The following is an 11,438-nucleotide window of genomic DNA, read 5'->3' as shown; positions in this document are numbered from 1 at the left end:
CATTATTGTTTACGTGTCTGATAACTGTACAGAGATAATTCACTATTAGACTGGAGCTAAGAGCAAAGAGCGGGCTAGCAAGGCTGTCTATCTTTAGCAGTGATTTGCACAAAACCACTCTTTTGCTGACCCATAACATTTAATTTCTCTATCCTCTGCTTCTTGCTAACACAAAGCACCATCTTATTCCATCCATTTGCCTTGGTTTCCAGCCTTCCTGAGATTTATCGGTCCTTGTATGACATTCATGCCTTTGTTTCACCCTTCCTGTGTTGACACTTGTCATAACAGTTTTAGATCCTGAACATGATCATCTCAAAGTTTGCCTGACAGTTAGGTCTTCCTCACATTGTCATAGAGTATCAGGTCTCCACCACTTGAAATAGATTGTATTGGATTAGATTATTGGCACCGTCTCTTGTGCTGGTAGTCCATTATCTTCACAGTCCATACAACCGGCCATCAGTGAACATGAAGCGGCCTTATCCTGCCCATTTACCTTTCTGGAAATCAGCCACTCTCTCTGCCTAGAGCAGGGAATGGATTTTCCTCACCTTTCTTCAAAAGCTCTGAAGTTTTCTGTGATCTTTCCAATTGTATGGTATGATAAGCTTTTGCTTCCACCGAAGGGTAGAAGTCATTATGAATAGTGCCAACAAAACAGAAACATAACAATGAAAACGATATTTTAATTCAGAATAGGTATTTGAAAAGTTCACCTTTTCTAGCACAAATGGGGAAAAGAAAAAAAGGAAAAAAAAAAAAAAAAAAAAAAAGCAGTCCTAAAACATCAAAACTGTGGCCAAAGAATTAGAAGAAACACTATTTTTCCAAAGCTGCAATGTTTTCCATTCATCTGGCTGGGCCAGCAGAGCACTGGAGACCTGGATGCACTGCACTCATGGCTGGTTACCCTAAATGACCTGCAGGGAGATCTTCTTATCTCTATCCCTCTGTTTCTCCTTTCAATCTCTGTTTTGTCTGTTTGTATCACTAGCTCTCAAATCGCCACTGATATATGCACGTGCAGCACCCAGCACAACCTTGTTTCAGGCTCCAGCGGGACCTTTAGGCATTACCATCCTGTAAACAAATAACAATGATAGTGAGTGTAATTACAATCGTCAAACTATTCCAGCTCCACATCATTAGCCATGCCCTGAGCTAAATAACATTTTAATCAGTTTGATATGTCATCTGTGGCTTTCTTCACTGTCACTTGCAATCCAGCAAACTCCTTCCTTCACGTTTCTAGATTAGACAGAGGGTTCTCAACTGCAGACATCCAATTCCCTGTTCAGGAAGCAGCGAGACCTTTCCTCTTCTCACAGATTTAAGATGATAGCCAAGCATCATGAGACACAGTGCGTATGTCTCCTAGGCCCATCCCATGAGAGCAGGACATTTACCACACATGAGAAGAAGACTTAATGCAATGGCAAAGCAAAATACTCAGTGTCAAAGCCATGTCGAGATGATCATTAAAGACAGATCAAAATTACCCAATGCAGGAGGAAAATCTATCGTTTGTAGAAGATTATGTTCTCTGATTATTAGTTTCAAAATTAGTTTTTCCTTTGGATTTCCTGTGAACTTAAACTTAGTTTGGAATGCCTTTGGTTTCGAATATTTCTAAAATTGTATTACTTCTCCTAAGTAAGTTGCTAGTCTGTTCTATTTACGTGAAATTCGAATAATATTGTGAAGTATCTGCCATCAGTTTTACTGTGTGCCAGGCTGAGTTCCCTGATGAATTTCAAATTTCAGATATGAAACGGTAAAGGTTAAAAAAAAAAAAATGTTACAAAGGGTACTTCATGCAGTAGCATAAACTTCTGTTTTCTCAAAACTTGTATCAGTTCATCTCACCAGGACCAGCAGGGGAAGCACACTCTGCCTAGGCACTGGCAAAGGCACACAGTGAGACTGTAGGGTCTCTTGCTGGGGTCATTCAAAATTTGACTGTACAAGCCCCTGAGCAATATGACAGGGCTTTAAAAATGGCCCTGCTTGAAGTACGGGGGTGATCTGGAGACCTCTAAGGTGCTTTCCAACAAAAGCTTTTCTATAATTGTATGAAATCACCTGCAGTAGATTAACCCTTGTCGTTATTCCCATCACAGGAAATAACTGTGACACCTGGGTAACAGGTGAGCTTACTGCGACACCAGGGAGAGCCTTCCTGTACTGAAAGGCAACCTGTAGGAAAGCTGGGGAGGGAGTCTTTATCAGGTTCTGGAGCGACAGGACAAGGAGTAACCGCTTTAAACTGAAAAGTTAGATTTAGAATATATATTAGGAACAAATTCTCTACTGATAGTACCTCACATCCTGTGCATCTGCCAGCTTCTGCATTTTATGGTTGCCTCCCCTACTTAAGAGAGGATATTGGAGTGCTGTGTGAAACACTCAGATCTTACAGGAACAAAACAATACCTTACCTTTTGCGTTCAAATATGTGCCCAGTACGTTCAGCTAAAACAACTTCTAACCTACAGCGTTTGGTTGAAAGTTCCAATTTCTGTCTCAGTTTCATGTACACCAAATTTTCAAGCAGGATTTCTGGGCCAGTGTCGTCTGTCTGTGATAGACTGCTTTGCTAGATCATCATTCACTGCTCCCTCTGCCAGGCACAGGCCTTTCTCTCTTAATCCCTTGTAAGAAAACTTGCAGAGGTATATGGGGTAGCAGTCAGCAGTGTAAAAGAATAAGAGACATACTGCCTTCGCACATATATATACAACACAATATCAAAGATCTCATCAAGGTCCACCAAGGAAAGGAAGCAATGCAGGAGAAAGAAGACAGGACAACAGGGGGAATGGGGAGCATAAGGGAGGAGGCAGCCAGTGGCCTTAAAAACAAAGCATAAAAAATAACTTCCAATAGTGGGACATAGTGAATTGGAGCTCTAAGGTCTGCATCTAGAGATGTCTTTTATCTTTATCATGCAGTTGTGGAGATGGGTCCTCTGGTTTTGGTCATGTTTTTTCACATTCTGCAATTATCTCCCAAGAAGAACCCCCTGTTGGGCAGAAAGGTAGAGGTGCGCTCCAGAAACACAGCGATGGCAAGGAGTCCTCCACTTCATTCTTCCATTTTTTTCCAGCTGGAAGCATCCATAGTTGTCAACTGAATTGGTTTTGAGGAGTAGGAAAGACAGCATTGCTGGATTTCTGCTTTCTCCTAGATCCTATCATACCACATCATGACAGTTGTCTTTGTTTTATGTCCTTTTATGCCTGGATGTTTCTCATTTTTATGAGTGTGGGGTTTTCTATTTTTCTTTCTTTCTCTTCTTTCTTTTTCTTTCTTTCTTTCTTTCTTTCTTTCTTTCTTTCTTTCTTTCTTTCTTTCTTTCTTTCTTTCTTTCTTTCTTTCTTTCTTTCTTTCTTTCTTTCTTTTTCTGTCTGTCTGTCTGTCTGTCTGTCTTCTCTCTTTCTGTCCAGCACTGATTTTATTGCTACTTGTGCATATCCAGACTGTACAGTTTTCTCCATTCCCTCTGTTTCTTCCCTGTGTCTTGCCCCTCTTTCCTGCAACTGAACAGCATTGCCTTGATCAATGAAGTGGCAACATGCGGCTTACACAGCAAACTGCTGAAATTACAGCTATAGCCATGGAGCACAGCTGCAGATCAACAGAAGACCACCAATAACTCACATTTCTAAACTGCTTGTCACAATTCTTCAGTATGCAGGCTGTGATGCTGCCAAGAGCGATCTCACCTCTTAAGCACCCATCCATTTCTTCTCTTCCCAGACCCTCAAGGTATCCTGGTCAAACCACCCCCCTTGCCCCATCTCTCTGTCCCACATTCCTTTTCCCTCATCTTTTTTTTTTTTTTTTTTTTCAGCATAGTATCTCCATAGAAGCTGCTGCTCCCCAACTCCGAGTTGACTAGGGCTGAACTATTGAAAAAGAAAAGAAAAGCTATAAATTATAGTGAGAGATGGTGAATACCTAATGATCTCTTAAAAGCAGGAATTTAAGGGAATAAGTAATTGATAAATGGAGTTAAGATCAGTAGGAAAAAATCCACTGTTGCAATCAGTAGAGTTAAGAAGTTTTTCAAGTACATTAGAAACAAAACTTAGAGTAATGACACAGATCCAATACGGGATGGGTATTGCTTCAGTGAGAAATGATGAAAAAAAGAAACCAACATCACGTACATGTGTATGTGTTGTTGTGTATTTGGAAAAAAAACAGGTTAATGAAAACTGCATGCTCAATTAGATGATTTTTTTTGTTGTCATTGGTAGGGAATTGTGTGCTTTATAACACAATATGTGTTATATGTTTTTTATATATTTTTTAATAAATAGACTTTATTAGATAACTCATTTTGAATGTATAGCCTAGATGTTAGAAGAATTAACAACATGCAATATTATTGTAAAAATTAACAACATGTGGTATCTAAATAATATTTAGAGATGTAAAGGTGTTTGGCATTTCAAAGTCTACTTCTCCAATGAAAAATGTGTTAGAGCTTCTGTTGGATGTAATGTAACCTGCTCACTTCCTGCCCACCTCAGCAGGGCAGGGGATAAAATCGGGGAAAAAAAAGGAACGAGAAAGCTCATGGGCTTTGATAAAGACAGGGATATTGCTTATCAATGATTGTTGTGGAAAAATCTCTCTTAACTTGAGGAAATTAATTTCATGCCAATTAATTTGTATAAATTTAATTACTAGTTCAGGTGTTGGGAAGCAAAAGGACAAACATCAAACCACATAGGGGTAACAAACACTTCTCCTCCTCTACTGGGCTCAACTTCACTCCAAGCACCTGTCTTCCACCTGCTGATCTCGCTCAGTCCATTCACTGGGGAAATGGGCAGCACAGGAGGAGGCTGTAGTTAATATGCAGCAGTTCTTCTCTGCCTATCCTTTCTTCTCGTTTCTACTTTGCTCCAGTGTGGGTCCTCCACAGGCTGCAGACCCTGTCAGGAATATTCATCTGTTCTGGCATGGATCCTCCACAGGTTTCAAAGAATATCTGCTCCACCATGGAGCATCTACTTCTCCTCCTCCTATGACTTTGATGTTCCCTCTGTTGTTCCTCATTCTTTTTGTTCTCTCCAGCTCTCTCCATCCAATATTTTCTGTGCATTCTTAGAGGCAACACACCTTGGCTTGTTGTCTGAGTTTGGCCTATGGTGCATCTGTTGCTGTGTCCAGCACAGTGCAGCCCCTGACCTTGCTACCAAAACCTTGCCACAAATCTCAATACACCTGTTAAAAGAGACCCTCCTGTTTGTTGCCCTTCTTTGGACACTCTCGAACAGTTTTATATCTTTTTCTCATACTGTGGTGCCCAAAACTGCACACAGTACTCACAGTACGTGGAATAGCAACAGAGACTGCCTCTAATTTTCTCTTCCCTGCAGAAGCTCTGTTGCTACCACTGTCCGGAAATCATCACTATCACAGACAGGAGTAGCATTCCCTCCTCCCACAGTTGGTTCTTTTTCCCCCAGACTTAGACACCATCCACAAAAGCAAAAACAAAACAAAACAAACAAACAAACAAAAAAGAGTCAAAAGCCCTCAGGAAGGCAGTGGTGCAGACTGTGGAGAGCCTGGGTTCAAATCCTTCTTCTGCGAGGCTCTGAACCTATACCCCACCACAAGCTGTCCGCTAACGTATGGCAGGGCAAGGAGGAAGAAAGAACATTTCTCCTGCACTTTCCATTTATTGTTGGCTGACAATTCTGTAGAGTTATAAAGCCTCAACCAGTGCGATACAGGGTTCTTCTCACATTGTCTCACTGTGCCCTAAGGGGAACAGCTCTAATTTAATAGATGCTTCACCAGAAAATCATGAGTCATCTGCAGTTTTGAAGTTTTCTGGGATCAAGTCCCTTCAGACAGTTGAGGAATTTGCTCTATCACCTATGAAAACTGGTGCTCTAATAAGCTAGTGAGTGAACAAGAGAGAAATCCTCTGCTAGATGACTTGACAAATTTGGTCTGAAAACAGTGTTGAGGCAGAACAATGCACGATTTTTGCCTTGGATGCACAGAGAGATTGGGGGTAGTAGAATTCTTTTATTCTTCATTGATATAAACATTTTCAAAACAGGTGTTTGCTCAACCTTGCTTCCACTGTGTGCATGGGAGGGAGATAACTGAAAGTGGGGAGTGTTGCTTGAAACCTGCAAGTGGCTGAGGTCCAGTGGGGTTGGAGGCTTTCTTACTCCTTTTGGAAATGCAAAGCAACCTTGCGCCTACCCTGCACTTGCAGAAGGATCACGACAGCCCAAAGCACAGAGGCTTTGTAATTACTGCATAGGGATTGGGAGCAGGGGGCTGCAGGCGTGGCCTCTGTGAGAACAGTGCGGAAGCTGCCCGTGTCAGATCAGAGCCAGCTCCAGCCAACTCCAGAAGGGCCACGACGCTTGCCAGAGCTGAGCCTATAAGCGATGTTGTTTGCACCTCCGGGAGAGCAGATTTAAGAAGGGGGAAATACTGCTGTGCAACAGAAGCTGGAAGAGCAAGGAGAGAGAACCAGCCCTGCAGCCCCCAAGGTGAGTGCAGCAGGAGGCAGGAGGTGCTCCAGGCTCACAGCAGCAGTTCCCCTGCGGCCTGGGGAGAGGCCCCTGGTGGAGCAGGCTGTCCCCCTGCAGCCCACGGGTCCCACACGGAGCAGATCTCCACGCTGCAGCCCGTGGAGGAGCCCCCGGTGGAGCAGGTGGATGTGGCCTGGAGGAGGCCGCGGCCTGTGGAGAGCCCCGGCAGGAGCAGGCCCCAGGCCAGAGCTGCAGCCATGGAGAGGAGCCCACGCAGGAGCAGGGGGTCTGGGGGGAGCTGCCACCCGTGGGGGACCCAGGTTGGAGCAGTTTGCTCCTGACGGACGGACCCTGTGGTACAGACCCATATCGGAACAGTTCCTCAAGAATGGTGGCCTGTAAGCAGCCCCCGCAGGCTCATTTCGGGAAGGACGGCATCCCGTGGGAGGGACCCCGCGTGGAACAGGGGCAGAGAGGGACCGTGGAGGAGCAGCAGGTGATGAAGTGTTAGGGGCTGACCACAGCCCACATTCCCCATTCCCCTGCAACACTCGGCAGGAGGAGGTAGAGCAGGGTGGATAGGAGGTAAAAGGGGTTTTAAGTTTGCTTTTAATTTTTCACTATTGTAGTCTGCTAGTGATAGGCAACAAATTATATTAATCTCCCTGTGCTGCATGTGTTTTGTCCAGGACGATAATTGTTGAGTGATCTCCCTGTCCTTATCACAATTCCTTGAGCCCTTTTCATCATATTTTTTCCCCCTTTTCCTTTGAGGAGGGGGAGTGAGAGAGTGGCTATGGTGGAGTTCAGCTGCCCAGCAGCTTAAAACTACCAAGCAACAGTCCTGCTATCCACCGACCAGCATCCTTATTCAAGCCTGTTGCAGCTATGTATGCTGCTCTGCTCTGTCTGGGATGTGGACCTACCCGTGGTATCTGGGGCCAGCTCATATGGACTAGAGCCTTACAATCTGCAGGAATTCCCCTTCAGTGGGAACTTGCATCACATAAAGACGGTTCTCCATGGTGGAAGACAAAGCCTATAGGAATTATTAGAAGTCGACATCCTCCATCGGTCTGACCCCCGAGATTTGGACATAATTTCCAAAATGAGCAAAAGGGATCTGTGTCTGCCCTGATACGAAGGAAGTCACTGCCCCTGGAAATCTAGTCACTGTGCTTTGGTGACTTCATCAGCGTTTTTATTCTGCTTTGTATGCATCAAATGGAAAAGAGCTACCCCAGGAACACTGTGCTTTGGTGGCAGAGATCTGGTTGCAGCTGAGGACATTACTTATGTTTGTGTGTGAAAATCACACTTCCCTGCTAAAGTACATAATATTGGGCCACATGCTTTCTAGCATATCACCTGTCAGGGAAGCAAACCCAGGAAAAGCACTAATACAGCCCTATGTGTCCCTCATGGCTATAAGCACAGCCACAAGCACAAGCATGCTAACACACAGGAAATCTGTGCATGATCCCCAGAATTCACAGATGCAACGTGCATTTCTGTGCCCGTGCCCTGACACCAGCTGGCAGCAGGAGGTCAGCTCCCAGCCTCAGCTCACTCTCTGTTCCTTGGGTTTGCTTTAATGCCTCCTTTGAGACACTGCCTCAGCGCAGTGAGTTTGTGAACGTGACATATCATTCAATATTATCCACCATGAGCCACTCTGTTCCTATAGCAACTGCCTCCTTAGCCCAGTTCCTGGGTCTCTTCAGGTCTGTTTGATATTCACCTTGACACCTTTGGTGGAGGCCTTGAAGGAACACACAAAGTGTGAAAACACCTTGTACTTATTAGGCCAAGGTAATTCCTCCCCACATGGATGGGCACATATCATCTCCAAGAAAGGGGCTCCCACCTCCACGACTCCCGTCCATCCTCCACCTCTCTATGTCCTTGCATGAATAACGACCTGCACAGCTTAACCTGGACAGGAGCCTGAAGTCCACAACGGGAAACGCTCTGATCTGGGCTCCTTCCAAAAGGGCCACGCAGATATAACTAGAAGAATGCGTAAAACGTTGACCCTAGCTGACGTAATTTCTTTTGGTTGATCTGATGCAAACCTGTGATGCACCCTGCAGCCCCTGCAACACTTGTGATTTTACCTGCAGCCCCTGCAACTGCTGTAATTTTAACTGCAGCCCCTCCAACAACTGTGATTTTACCTGCAGCCCGTGCAACCCCTGTGATTTTACCTGCAGCCCCTCCAACAACTGTGATTTTACTTGCAGCCCCTCCAACCCTTGTGATGTTCCCTGCAGCCACTCCAACCCTGTGACAGGCCCTACAGCTGGCTCCGGGGACTACCCCGTTGCCGTATCAGTCGCCAATACACACACAAGATGAAGGAATGGATGCAGAAGTCATCTCGTTTAGGCAGGGAAGAAAGTCCTCCGAAGAAGGGGAAGGAGCAAGAGGAAGGCGAGGCAGGCGACCCCAATGTAGGGCCATCCCAGGGAAGAGGAGGCTGTTATAAAATAGAAAAGAGAGAAAAGCAGCAGTAAGCAGGTGATCCCCATCCCTGGGCGAGCTGCGAGACATGGGACAAGATGTCAGCTGTCATGCAGGCGAGCACATTGTCACCTGGCTGCTGCGATGCTGGGATAACAGCTCCGGGAGCCTGGAATCGGAGGGCAGGGAAGCCAAGCAGCTGGGATCCTTCTCTGGGGAAGGGGGCACTGAGAAAGCGATCGGAAACGGGGCACAAGCCTCTGGAGGCGGCGCCTGTCAGGCGTGAAGGAAAGGGATCCCTTCCAGGAAGATGCTGTGGGGTTGCTGAGGGTCGAAGAACAGCAGGTGTTGGCTGCTCCCACCGTGCTGCAGCAGCGGCAAGGGAGAGACGTGGTGGTTTTCCTCAGCTGGGCAGCTGAGCTCCACCTCAACCGCTCTCTCCCTGCCCCTCCTCAAACGGAAAGGGGAGAAAATAGGATGGAAAGGGCTCAAGGGCTGAGAGAAGGACAGGGAGATCACTCCACAATGATCGTCACGGGCAAAAGAGGCTCAGCAGAGCCTGTTCCAGTCCAGCCCGGGCCTGCTCCTGCGGGGGCTCTCCACAGGCCGCGGCCTCCTCCAGGCCACATCCACCTGCTCCACCGGGGGCTCCTCCACGGGCTGCAGCGTGGAGATCTGCTCCGTGTGGGACCCGTGGGCTGCAGGGGGACAGCCTGCTCCACCAGGGGCCTCTCCCCAGGCCGCAGGGGAACTGCTGCTGTGAGCCTGGAGCACCTCCTGCCTCCTGCTGCACTCACCTTGGGGGCTGCAGAGAGGTTTCTCACTCCTCCCTGACCCAGACGCTGCTGTGCAGCAGGTTTCTTTCCCTTTCTTAGATGGGCTCTCACACAGGCGCAAACATCATCCGTTTTGTCTCAGTTCTGGGCAGCAGCGGGTCCCTCTGGAGCCTCCTGGAACCGGCCCTTAACTAACATGGGGCAGCTGCTGCATTCTCCTCACAGAGGACACCCCTGCAGCCCCCCGCTACCAGAACCTGTCCTCGTAAACCCAACACAAGACACCGACCGAGCCTCCCTGATTCCCAGCAGGTGGGTCAGGCTGGGAACCCAGGCCAGTGCCCGGCAGACCCTCCTGGGCCTTGAAAAGCAAGCTTTATGGGCACGTAACACCCAGAAAGAACGGAGTCACACAACAGGATTCATTTCCAAAACCGTCTCACAGACACCTGGGCCAAAGTGCAGGGCCTTGAGCGGGTATATCACAATGACAGAGTTCATTTCCTTCCCAGTAGCTGGCATGTGCCGTTTTTTGGGATTTCGGGGCTACAGTGAGCTGCTAAGAGGGATGTCTTAGCTCTTGCAGGGCAGTGCTTCCACTAAGGCCAGGACTTTTCTGCATCTTCTACTGCCCTGCAAGCGAGGATGCTTGGGGCACACAGGAAGCTGGGAGCGGACACAGCTGCAGGGATTCCATAAGACACAAGCAAATGCAGCCTTGGCTTGGTGACACTTTCTCTTGATTACTGCTCAACACAAATTACCTCGAGCAAGTCTACTGTGAGGACTAAAGGAAAGAGACGTATGGATGCTGCTAAGCTCTTCTAGCTTGTACCAGGTAGGAAAGATACCTCTGTAGCAGGCGTGAAGAGGATAGCACTAATTAATTAGATGAGAAGCGGAGGAAAGGCACTTAGAGGTAGTGAAAAGCAGTTAATGTGATGTTCCGGGGAAGCTTCAGTCTGCTTAAGGAGTAGCAAGAACAAGCCTAAAGTCATAGCCAAATACAAGAAAGAGAGGAGGACACGCAGCATGAGAAGCTCCCGAGAGAAAGGAGCTCTGTTTTGGGTAAAAATCAGTCCCTTTTTCTATCATGGAGACATCCAAGGGCGTAGGACACGTGCACTTCAGGGAACCAAGAGATGCTGTGCATTTCTCTCGTCCCCCTGACACAGCCACTAGGTGACGATGCTTCCAATTCTCTCTAAAGAAACCTTGCTTTCTCAGGCCCAGGTGTCCAGCTGCACACCAAGGACGTCCCTGGCTCCCAGGCACAGTTCCCAGGCCCAAGGCCGAGCTCCCCTCCGAACCCCCATTCCAGCAGACCTTGCTCCTGGCATTGTGGAGCAGCCATTTCATGTCAGCCTTTTCTCCTGGCAGTCAGCTTAGCGCCGTAACCTCTGCCATCGGGGCGCCCGAGAGCCGTGTGAGGTCAGCAGAGAGTCACTGTCAGCCTTTGACCTCACAAAGGTGGGTGGCCATAAGTGCCCTGAGCGTCCAGCTCGCATTGAGTACTGCTGGTGGCATTCGAGGCGTGGAGGTCTGCATGGTGCAATGGGAGACACCGATGTCCTGCTGCTGGAACAAGAGACGCTGATGTGCTGCTGGTGCAGGAGAAGACGTGAAGGTGCTGCTGCTTAGAGCTGCTGAGGAGCGGGCAGCCTCAGCGGGCAGCTGAATC

This window comes from Anser anser (assembly GCF_964211835.1).
Source record: "Anser anser genome assembly, chromosome: 25".
Classification (NCBI taxonomy): Eukaryota; Metazoa; Chordata; class Aves; order Anseriformes; family Anatidae; genus Anser; species Anser anser.
The sequence above is the reverse complement of the archived record's forward strand: the minus strand, read 5'-3'. Positions refer to the sequence as shown.